Genomic DNA, 12,793 nt, shown 5'->3' with positions numbered 1-12,793 from the left:
GTGGCACGTGCCTGTAATACCAGCTTCTCGGGAGGCTGAGGCAGGAGAACTGCTTGAACCTGGGAGGTGGAGGCTGCAGTGAGCGTGGATCGCGTCATTACACTCCAGCCTGGACAACAAGAGTAAAATTCCGTCTCAAAAAAATAAAAGAAAAAAAAATTAGCTGGGCATGGTGGCGCACGCCTGTAACCCCAGCTTCTCGGGTGGCTGAGGCAGCAGAATTCCTTGAACCCGGGGGGCTGAGGTTGCAGTGAGTCAAGATCCTGCCACTGCACCCTAGCCTGGGCGACAGAGCGAGACTTTGTCTCAAAAAATAAAATAAAATAACAAAAATAAAGTCCATCAAATTTGTCTTTTTGACCATTCTAGATTTTTATACATATTTTATGATCTCTTATACTTTTTTTTTTTTTTTTTTTTTGTCTAGACGAAGTCTAGCTCTGTCGCCCAAGCTGGAGTGCAGTGGCGCCATCTTGGCTAACTGCAACCTCTGCCTCCTGGGTTCAAGCGATTCTCCTGCCTCAGCCTCCCGAGTAGCTGGGATCACAGGCATGCATCACCAAACCTGGCTAATTTTTTGCATTTTTAGTAGAGACGGGGTTTCACTATGTTGCCAGGCTGGTCACGAACTCTTGGCCTCAGGTAATCCACCCGCCTCAGCCTCCCAAATTACTGGGATTACAGGCGTGAGCCATCGTGCCTGGCCATTTTTTAAATTTTTATGTTGTATTTTAATCTACATTATTTTTATATTTTCAATTTGAAACAACCTTTAAATAATTTCAAAGTAGACAAAATGTTTCTAACTTTCTTCATCAAAAGCATATTTTGCTTTTGTTTATACACTGTTTTTTTATTTCCAGGAGAGGCTTGCTCTTTCGCCCAGGCTGAAGTGCAGTGGCGCAATCTTGGCTCACTGCAACCTCCGCCTCCCAAGTTCAAGCGATTCTCCAGCCTCAGCCTCTGGAGTAGCTGGGACTACAGGTGTAAGCCATCATGCCCGGTTTATTTCCGTATTTTAAGTAGGGACTGGAATTTGCCTTGTTGTTCAGGCTGGTCTCAAACTCCTAAGCTCGAAATGATCCACCTGCCTTGGCCTCCCAAAGTGTTGGGATTACAGACGTGACCCACTGCACCTGGCCTTTGTTTATACACTCTCTATAAAAAATTGGTTTTTTTACACCTAGAAATCTTAGTTTTATATATATATATATATATACCCTTAACAAACTAATTTTTAGTGAAACCCCTAGGAAGTAATTTTGAACTGTTTTGTATCAATATTTGTAGATAAAAAATTTTATGTTTTTTAATAAAAGACGTTTATTCAAATTTTCTGTTAAGTAACAGATCTAAATGTAGTTAGCTTTTCTATATCATGTTAAAAAAAATTCTGGGCTGGGTGCAGTGGCTCACGCCTGTATTCCCAGCACTTTGGGAGGCCGAGGTGGGTGGATCACGAGGTCAGGAGTTCGAGACCAGCCTGGCCAATATGGTGAAACCCCCATCTCCACTATTAAATACAAAAATTAGCTGGGCGTGGTGGCGCGTGCCTGTAGTCCCAGCTACTCAGAGGCTGAGGCAGGAGAATCGCTTGAACCTGACAGGAGGAGGTTGCAGTGAGCCAAGATCAGGTCACTGCACTCCAGCCTGGGTGACAGAGTGAGGCTCTGTCTCAAAAAAAAAAAAAAGATTGTGGTCACTCATGATGGCTCATGTTTATAATCCCAGCACTTTGGGAGGCCAAGAAATGAAGACTGCTTAAGCCCAGGAATTTGAGATCAGCCTGGGCAACATGGCAAAAACATGTATCTAAAAAAATACAAAAGTTAACTGAGCATGGTGGCCTGCACCTTTAGTACCAGCTATTCAGGAGGCGGAGGGAGGAGGATTGCCTGAACCAAGGAGGTCGAGGCTGCAATGAGCCCTGATTAAGCCATTGCACTCTATTCTGGGTGACAGAGTGAGACCCTTTCTAAAAAATGAAAAATAAACCAAAAACAGCCAAAGCATAGAAAGTTAAACTTACGGGGTTTGGGATTATTTTTTGTTTATTATTATTATTATTTCCAAAGTTTTTAAGGTACAGAAGATGTTTGGTTACATGGATAAGTTCTTTTGTAGTGATTTCTAATATTTAGGAGCACCCATCTCCCAAGCAGTGTGCACTGTACCCAATATGTAGTCTTTTATCCGTCACTCTTCTCCCACCCTTGCCACTGAGTACCCACAGTCCATTATATAATTCTTATGCCATTGCATTCTCATAGCTTAGTTCCCACTTATAAGTGAGAACATACAATATTTGTTTTTTTTATTTTTTAGTTACTTCACTTAGAATAATGTTCTTCAACTCCATTGAGGTTGCTGCAAGTGCTATTATTTTATTCCTTGTTATGATTGAGTAGCATTCATTGGTGTATATATATTATTATAAATATATTATATATTATTTATATATATTATATATATAAAGAAAATGTGGTATATGCCACATTTTCTTTTTCCACTCATTAGTTGATGGGCATTAATTAGGCTGCTTCCATTCTTTTGCAATTGCAAATTGTGCTGCTATAAACATGCATGTGCAAGTGTCTTACTCATATAATGACTTATTTTTCACCGTGTAGATACCCAGTAGTGGAATTGCTGAATCAAACGGTAGTTCTACTTTTAATTTTTTAATGAATCTCCGTACTGTTTTCCATAGTGTTGTACTAGTATACATTCCCACCAGCAATGTAAAAGTATTCCCTTTTCACCAAAACCATGCGAACATGCATTATTTTTGATGTTTTAATTATGGTCATTTTTGCAGGAATAAGGTGGTATCACATTGTGGTTTTGATTTGCATTTTCCTGATCATTAATCATTAGTAATGTTGAGCATTTTTATCTATGTTAGTTGGCCATTTGTATATCTTCTTTTGAGAATTAATTAAGTCTCATCTGTCTTTGTTTCATGTTGCATGTGCTTTTGGGTTCTTGGTCATCTACGCTTTGCCAAAGCCAATGTCTAGAAGAGTTTTTCCAGTATTACCTTCTACAATTTTTATAGTTTCAGGTCTTAACATTTTGATCCATCTTGAGTTTATTTTTGTTTTGCTTAGTCTTGCTTTGTCTATGCAGGTTCTTTTTTGTTTCATATGAATTTTAGAGTTTTTTAGTTATGTGAGGAAATTATGATGTTATTTTCATAGGAATTGCATTGAATTTGTAGCTTGCTTTTGGTAATATGATCATTTTTACAATACTAACCCTACCCATCTATAAGCATGGGATGTGTTTTTATTTGTATGTGTCATCTATGATACCTTTCAGACATATTTTATAGTTTTTCTTGTAGAGATCTTTCATGGCCTTCATTAGGGATAATCCTAATTATTAGTATTATTTTTTTGCAGCTGCTTTAAAAGGGGTTGAGTTCTTGATTTAAATATCAGTTTGGTCACTGTTGGTGTATACCAATGCCACTAATATGTGCACATTAATTTTGTATCCTAAAACTTTACTGAACTGATCAGATCTAGATGCTTTTTTATGAGTATTTAGGGTTTCCTAATTATATGATTGTAACATCAGTGAACAGTGACAATTTGACTACCTCTTTACCAACTTGGAGGCTCGCTATTTATTTCTTTTCTCTAATTGCTCTGGCTGGGACTTCCAAGTACTATGTTGAATAGAAGTGATGAAAATGGGCACTATTGTCTTGTTCCATTTCTCAGAGAAAATGTTTCCAACTTTTTCCTGTTCAGTTTAATGTTTGCTGTGAGTTTGTCACAGATGGTTTAAAAAAAAATTGAAGAGATTGATTCTGAGCCATATATGAGTGACAATGGCCTGTGACACAGCTCTCAGGAGGTTCTGAGAACATGTGCCCAAGGTGGTCGGGGCAAAGCTTGCTTTTATACATTTTGTAATGAGACATCAATCAAATAGTTTTTTGTTTTATTTTTTTTTTTTTTTTGAGATGGAGTCTCACTCTGTTGCCCAGACTGGAGTGCATTGGCGCGATCTGGGCTCACTGCAACCTCCGCCTCCCAGGTTCAAGAGATTCTTCTGCCTCAGCCTCCCGAGTAGCTGGGACTACAGGCACATGCCACCATGCCCGGCTAATTTTTTTCTATTTTTAGTAGAGACGGAGTTTCACCGTGTTAGCCATGATGGTCTCAATCTCCTGACCTCGTGATCCGCCCGCCTCGGCCTCCCAAAGTGCTGGAATTACAGGCGTGAGCCACTGCATCTGTCCACCAATGCATGCAGTGGCTCACCCCTGTAATTCCAGCACTTTGGGAGGCCGAGGTGGGCGGATCACGAGGTCAGAAGTTCGAGACCAGCCTGGCTAAGATGGGGAAACCCCGTCTCTACTAAAAATACAAAAATTAATCAGGAGTGGTGGCAGGCGCCTGTAATCCCAGCTACTCAGGAGGCTAAGGCAGGAGAATCGCTTGAACCTGGGAGGCAGAGGTTGCAGTGAGCCAAGATCACGGCACTGCACTCTAGCCTGAGCGACAGACCAACACTCTGCCTTAAAAAAAAAAAAAAAAAAATACATTGGTTTGATTCAGAATGGTGGGACAACTCAAAGCGGGGGGCTTCCAGGTAAATTTAAGTATTTTCTGGTTGACAATTGGTGGAATTTATCTGAAGACTGGGGAGCAATAAAAGGGAATTTTTAGGTTAAGGTAAAGAATTGTGGAGACCAAGTTTTACTGTGCAGAGAAATCTCTCAGATTGCTGACTTCAGAGAGAGAATAGGTTGTAAAATGTTTCTTATCAGACCTAAAAGGGCGCCGGGCTCTTAGTTGATTATCTCCTGGATCTGCACAGGAAGAAAGGAAAACAAAAGGGGAAGGAGATTCTCTACAGAATGTGAATTTTTCCCACAAGAGACTTGGCGGGGCAATTTCCAGATATGGCAATGAAATATATTTTGGGTTTAAATACTTTTTTCTTGTCTCATAATGTTATGCCAGAGTTAGACTGAAAAGTAAGTCATGACATATAGGGTCAAATAAACTGCATCTGATGAGAATTTATGGTTTGTAGGGCATGACTCCCTAGATCCCCTAGGTTCAAATTTGGGCAAGATAAAAAATCAGAAGTCAGTCCTCAGTCCTCCTCTTGGCCAAAAAGCATTCCACAGAATGCATATGCAAGCTAACAGCAGTAGGTCCCATGGTACTAGGAAGGGTACTTCCTAGAGTTGTCTGATCTGGTCATTAGGTGAGCTCCCACAATGCTAGGAAGGCTCACTTCTAGAGTAGTCTGGTTGGTAGTAGTTTTAAATATTAGCAATTTGGATAACGCTATGAGGACATGGTCTGACCTGATGTAACAGCCAATTGTTTAAGGGGTGAGATGGAGTCAGGCCCAGGTTTAGTCTAAAATAAAAAATCTTAGAAAAAATCTATTTTCTGAGGTATCATGATGCAGGGTCTTTAATTGTGCCTTTCCTTCTGCTGCATCCGGCATAACATTTTAAAAAATATATAAGAAGATAGCAAGGATTAGGCACCCAAAAGGTTATAGGTAGAGTCAGAGGGCAGTAAACAGCCTAACCAGCCAAAAAACCACTGCATGCATCATCGTACTTCTTGATCAGACTCACAATGTGTTTATCCTCCTTATCAAGGGTTATTTGGACCTTGTGATAAATCTTATTTGAGAACTGTGGGACCAACATTAAATTAGAATTTAATAAATTTAATTTTTTTCCAGCCAATTTATCTCCATAGGTATAGTATCCTGAGGAGTGTGTAAATTCGATGCAAGAAATTCCTGGTCCTCAGTGTCTATATTGTTATAGACTTGTTAACAGTAGACAAATCTATTTTTCCTCCGATTTTTGTATTGCACCATATACTGGTATTTGGGAGAGAAAAGGTTTTGTCACAGGAGAAGTCATGTAATTGTACAGTGTCAGTTGTCCCATGGCAGGATTCCCTATGGCTGAGGGCCTTAAGAGTCAAAAGACTTAGAGCCAATTAATTGTCCCAGGCCAGACAGGAATGGATGTGAACAGGAATTTGTTATTTCTCTTTTTTTTTTCGTTTTTTTTTTTTTGAAATGGAGTCTCCCTCTGTCACCAGGCTGGAGTGCAGTGGCGTGACCTTGGCTCACTGCAACCTCCACCTCCCAGGTTCAAGCGATTCTCCTGCCTCAGCCGCCTGAGTAGCTGGGACTACAGGTGAGTGCCACCACATCCGGCTAATTTTTTGTATTTTTAGTAGAGACAGGGTTGCACTATGTTGGCCAGGATGGTCTCGATCTCTTGACCTCGTGATCCGCCCGCCTTGGCCTCCCAAAGTGCTTGGATTACAGGCATGAGCCACCATGCCCAGGCTGTTTGTTACTTTTTAAAATTATTTTAAGTAAAAAGGCCGACAGAAAACCAAAAGGAAAAGTTACAAGACGGATTTATTTTTAACTTCTGTGTTGAGCTGCTGTGAGCTTGGTTTTTGTTAAAGATTTTTTTTTTTTTTTTTTTTTTTTTGAGATGGAATCTCGCCCTGTCACCCAGGCTGGAGTGCAGTGGCGCAATCTCAGCTCACTGAAAGCTCTGCCTCCCAGGTTCACGCCATTCTCCTGCCTCAGCCTCCCTAATAGGTGGGACTACAGGCACGCGCCACCACGCCCGGCTAATTTTTTTGTTTTTTTTGTTTTTTTTTTTTTAGTATAGATGGGGTTGCACCGTGTTAGCCAGGACAGTCTCGATCTCCTGACCTCGTGATCCGCCCGCCTCGGCCTCCCAAAGTGCTGGGATTACAGGCATGACCCACTGTGTCTGGCCCAGTTTTTGTTAAAGAATTACAGCAATTAGCTATACAAAACATAAGCATTGTTCTGAAAAATTAAATAATTTTGAATAAGTTTCATAATTAATTTACTATTGAGGAACACATTTACCATAGTTACAATGTTTTTACCTATGAGGAGATGTGCTGTGCCACAAGGGTTTGTGATAAAGAATCTTCTTAATTACTATATTTTGCGAGACTCGATATTATCTTTTTTTTTTTTTTCTTTTGAGGCAGAGTTTCACTCTTGTTGCCCAGGCTGGAGTGCAATGGCAAAATCTTGGTTCACTGCAACCTCTGCCTCCAAGGTTCAAGTGATTCTCATGCCTCATCCTCCAGAGTAGCTAGGACTACAGGTGCACACCACCACACCCAGCTAATTTTTGTATTTTTAGTAGAGACGGGGTTTCACCATGTTAGCCAGGCTGGTCTCGAACTCCTGACCTCAGGTGATCCACCTGCCTTGGCCTCCCAATGTGCAGGGATTACAGGCGTGAGACACTGTACCCATCGGAATTATTTCTTTTAGCAGTTTAGAAACCTTGATTGCCTTTTCAGACTTGGTAGGAAAAGCCTCAATCCAAACGGTAAAGGTGTCAATGAATACTAATCAATATTTAAACCCTTTACACGGGGGCATCTGAGTATAGTCTATTTGCCAGTCTTCACCAGGGTATGCTCCTCTATGCTGAACAGGCCTTACTAAAGGAGGAGGTAAACATTGGTCATTTGGGTTGTTCCGGGCATATAGTTCACAGGCCTGGGTTACCTGGTTTACTCTTTTAAGTAATTATTTTTCTATAAAAAGCCGAGATATTAAACAGGGAATTTATTCCCAAATGAGTAGAGTCATGCAAATGTTTAACTATTTTTTATTGATTAGCACCTCATATCAGGTTTATTGGAGTGTCTAGCAAAATGTCTGCTATTTCAATAAGTGTCCCCTGTCATCCACTGGTGTCTTTTGGCTTATAGAACTCCTCATACTTGGTGTGGGCTTAAACCTCAGAATGTTGTTCTAAAGCCAGTTTATTGGCTTTATCTACTGAAAGAGAAGTTGCTACGACTTCCCTGAGGCATCCGGGCATGATAAGGAAGTTATGTAAGAAAACCGAAGTCACTGAAAAACAGCTTAGAGATTAGGTAAAATGGCATCTATGGGCTTGTCAATCTATCCCCGTGACCATACAGTTTGGGGGTGAAACAGACCCATTATAATGGGTCAAAACAGAGTAAGCAGTCCAGAAGAAAGTTAATATTCTTTTTTTTTTTTTTGAGAAGGAGTCTCACTCTGTCACCCAGGCTGGAGTGCAGTGGCATGATCTCAGCTCACTGCAACTTCGGCCTCCCGGGTTTATGTGATTCTCTTGCCTCAGCCTCCTGAGTAGCTGGGATTATAAGCATGTGCCACCACACCCGGCTAATTTTGTATTTTTAGTAGAGATGGGGTTTCTCCTTGTTGCTCAGGCTGGTCTCGAACTCCCGACCACCTCAGCCTCCCAAAGTGCTGGGATTACAGGCATGAGGCAACTCGCAACTCATCTAGCTTCCTTTTTTTTTTTTTTTTTTTTGAGACGGAGTCTCTGTTTCCCAGGCTGGAGTGCAGTGGCACGATCTCAGCTCACTGCAACCTCCGCCTCTCAGGTTCAAGCAATTTCTGGCTAATTTTTTGTATTTTTAGTAGACATGGGGTTTCACCATGTTGGCCAGACTAGTCTCGAACTCCTGACCTCAAGTCATCCACCCACCTCGGCCTTCCAAAGTGCTAGGATTACAGGTGTGAGCCACCGCACCTGGTGAAACTTCATATTCTTACCTGCCATGGCAAAAAAATACTGAGGCTTTTCCAGATATATGGCTAGTTGTCTGATGGAAACCGTGGTGGAAGGTCTCAGTCCCCGTCACTCTTGGGTGCTTGCCTGGCTGTTTTACCCATCATTAGTTCACGTGCTGATGGCTCTCTTCAGAACACTGGACAAACCCTCTTCCAGTGGTCAGTTTTCTTACAGTGTGCACCCTGATTTATGCCCAAGGCACAGTGACTCGGACACCCAGGTTTGGGCTTCCCACCTTTCAGCTTCCCTTGTTCAACCCAAGACCCAGGAGGGCAACCCCATGTGGGAGGTAAGCTTAAGGTTGCAACCAAGAGCTGCAACTTGTGGGAGGTCCTTCTTCCTCTTTCCGCTTCCTCCGCTTTGTCCCTGTTATTAAAAACTAAAAATGCCATATCCAAAGCTGTTCCAGAGAAGTTTGGGGACCCATAGCTGCTTTTAGTAGTTTTCTATGGATATCAGGGGCAGACTGGGTTATAAAATGTACTCCCAGAAGGGTCTATCTTTTCCTTGAGGCAAGATCAGTGTTAGTGTATTTCCTGATTGCCTCAACTAAACACTATTAAAACAAAGCTGGATTGTCATCTTTGCCCTGAGAAAGTTGCTTAACCTTTTCATTGTTAACAGGTTTTTTCATACATTTCTTCATCTCTTTCAACAAACAAGTGACCATATGATCTCTTCTTCCAAGTCCTCACACCCCCTTTGATAGTTCCACTCTAGATCTTGATCTGGAACTGCTATACCTCCTGTCTGATATATATTATGGTTCGGGTTGCAAGCCAATACCTCATCTGCATGAGTCCTAGCTGTCCCCAAAATGCATTGTTTTTCTTCCACTGTATAACATAGAGACAACAAAATGTACAGATCCTGCCATGTTAAACTGTAGGTCAGAGTTAACTTCTCAAACTCACCTATGAATTTTCCTGCATCTTCAGAGAAATGACCAAACTTGTCTTATTATAGAGCCAAACCAGACAGAGAAAAGGGACACCTCCTCTCACAGGCCTTCTTCCCCATTTGCAACCTCTGTAGGTGGACAAAGATTTCCCCTTGGAGGTTGATAGGCAGCTCCACTATGAGTAGTACTCACTGGGCTAAGTTCTTCAGGGAGTGGTGGGTATAGAGTGGGACTAGAAGGGTAGGGAGGAGGGACAAATGGTTCTCAATAGAACTTTCAGGTGTATTAGTGGGAAAAAAGACCAACACCTCTGAACCTTCAGACCTGACAGAAAGAGGTTCTGCTTCACCCAAAAATGCCCGCTGAACCAAGTGGCAGGGGAGCTTGAAATAAGGATCATCTTGTATGTCCAACTCTTTTTCTTCTATTTCTCTCATGAAACATGGACATGCCTGCTGCAGGGTTTCATTCTGACTGAGCAGCAAAAATGCTTGAACATATGGTATTTTATCCCATTTTCCCTACCACTTACAGAATAAATTGAGTTGAAGTATAAATATCCATTAGAGGCAATTTTTCCTGTATCTTTCTGAAACTGCTTGCTGCTTTTCCATGCGTACCATCCTTAAGAAAGGGCACACTCTTAACCCAATCAGTAATCTCTGTTCCTGAGGTTTTAGTAACCTGATACTTCTGTTTTGTTGTAGACAGCCCTGACGATGAGTTTTCACCCCAGAGAACAGAATGACAAAAGGTCAAGATGTGCTTGAAAAAGCTGATGGGGGGCACTGGGTCAGGAAAGGCCAGGCTGTCTAAGCATTCAGAGACACCTGTGCAACTGTCCTTGCAATTAGGAGCCAGGCCCCAAAAAGCTTCCCACTGCTTGTGTCTTTGACCTATGCTAGGCCCTGCTGTTGATTAATTTCCTCTACTGAGCAGGTAGCTTATAGTTGGAGTATTTATACCAAGGAGAATGTTCCAGGCCAGCCCTCAGTCAACTTAAAATAATAAAAAAGGTTAAAATGTAACCTGAAATACATTTACTCAAGGTCAGATATTGAGGATAGCCAAGAGGAGGACAGATTTAAGTTGCCCTGAATATATATTTTAATTAGCAGCCATTGAAAGTGAGTCTTTTTGAAAAAGTGAGAAGGCAGTTCCTAAGTTATTTACCAAGAATTCATATTTAAATGCATAAGCTATTGATTGGCTGCATATATTCTTTTATTTTCCAAATTCCTAATGAAACAATGGGTGAGACTGCTAGTCAGAAAGTAAATGTCTTTAAACAATTGCCCCTAATCCCAGCACTTTGGGAGGCCGAAGTGGGCAAATCAGGTGAGATCAGCAGTTGGAGACCAGCCTGGCCAACATGGTGAAACCCGATCTCTACTAAAAATACAAAAATCAGCCGTGTGTGGTGGCATGTGCCTGTAATTCCAACTATGTGGGAGGCTGAAGCAGGAGAATCACTTGAACTCAAGAGGCAGAGGTTGCAGCATGCCAAGATCATGCCACTGCACTCCAGCCTGGGTGACAGAGTGAGACTTCATCTCAAAACAAACAAACAACAACAACAACAAAAAATGCCCCTGGGTGAAGTTCCACACTCTCATCTCTCTGGGCTTGATAAATTGTGCAGACCTCACAGAGCTGAGACTGCTCCAAGCTATTTTTTTTTATTTTCACCTCCTTGCTGAGGACACATGAACTATTAACAAGAAACAAATTCAAACAAGAAACTTGGCAATCCACAAGAATAATGCCAGGAGGTGACCTCCAGGAACCTGCCTGTCACCTCCTTTCCCCACCCTGCCCTCCACTCCTTTAGACACACACACCCTGTATCACAAGACCAAAAAAACCACTCCATCAGCCACTGAGAAGCCACAGAAGAACCCAGAACCATGGCATGGCCACCTTGGGTCACCCTACAATGAACAGCCATTGTTAGCATTCAGGAGCTGTTTATTCCCATCTTCACACTACATTAAATAACTTTCAACAGTCATAAGATAGACTGGCTGAAAGCTGATGCTTGGAACATCCCACATCACCCAGGAGCTCAGTGTTGCATTCTCAGGTACACACCTGTCCATCTTCCATTGAAGTGAAACAATTGCTATCAAGAAACCAGAGTCCCTGCAATGGTGGTGGATAAGTCTGGGGTGCAGTAGTGACCAGCTAGCAGTGCCTTGGCTGTGTAAAACAAAAGGTACCTGAGACAAGTGTCAATAAATTTGGAAAGTTTATTCTGCCAAGGTTAAGTAGGAGCCTGTGACACAGCCTCAGGAGGTCCTGATGACAGGTGCCCAAGGTGGTTGGGGTACAGTCTTCTAATACATTTTAGAAAGTCATGAGACATCAATAACATATTTAAGATGTATATTGGTGTGGTCAGGTAAGACAGGAAAACTTGAGGTTGGGGCTTCCACGTCATAAGTAGATAAGAGAAAAAATAATAAATTTATTTGAGTCCTTGATAAGTCTCCCACTGAATACACAATTTAGCCTGGCTCAGTGAATCTGCATTTTAAAATTAACAATAGAGCAGAGGAAACAAACAGATCTGCATTTGTCTCAGGTGAGCCTCAGAGAGATAACTTTGAGTTCTGTCTGTCATCTATTCACTAGGAATTTCCTTCTGAGCAAATTGTGAGGTAGGTATGTAGCTTTTTATCTGTGTAGCCATCTTATTTAAGAATAAAATAGGAAACAGGTTTGCCTGATGTAGTCTCCAGCTTGACTTTTCTATTGGATTAGTAATTTTGGCATCAGGAGATTTATTTTTCTTTCACAGTGGGAACTCCTTGTATTATCAAGCATATCTATTTAAACTTGACAATGTATCTATTCAGAAGTATTAATGGAAAACTTAAATTTTGACAAATACAAATATTGCTAAATCTTTCAGAATAGCCCATCCTAGGTCTTCCATTTCTTATTCACTGCAATTCAAATAAAATTTTTTCATAATTTTACAATGGATCTGTATGTCAGAGGCATTCAAACCAGAGCGACTCCATCTTGAATAGTGTTGAGGTGAAATGAGGCTGAGACCTACTGGGCTGCAACCCCAGGTTAGGCATTCTTAGTCACAGAATAAAATAGGAGATCAGCACAAGATACACTTTACTTAGCAAAATGTCATAATCTTCCCTGTAAGCTGGGTGCAGCCAGAATAGAGGAGTCACATATTTAGGTCATGGATGCAGAGATATGTTGCAGGAAGTCAGGGACCCCAAACGGAGGGA

The 12,793-nt window shown here is 41.5% G+C and overlaps 1 protein-coding gene across 13 annotated transcripts in view; it reads right to left on the bottom strand.

Annotated features, from left to right (window-relative positions):
• The window catches only part of ZNF254 (zinc finger protein 254), a 93,570-nt gene that overhangs the window by 38,412 nt on the left and 42,365 nt on the right, over nt 1-12,793 (bottom strand). The gene's annotated exons all lie outside the window — the stretch shown is intronic.

The sequence above is a fragment of the Pan troglodytes genome, chromosome 20 (assembly GCF_028858775.2).
Source record: "Pan troglodytes isolate AG18354 chromosome 20, NHGRI_mPanTro3-v2.0_pri, whole genome shotgun sequence".
NCBI classification, from domain to species: domain Eukaryota; kingdom Metazoa; phylum Chordata; class Mammalia; order Primates; family Hominidae; genus Pan; species Pan troglodytes.
Note: the sequence above shows the minus strand (reverse complement) of the source record. Positions and strands in the feature narration are given on the sequence as shown.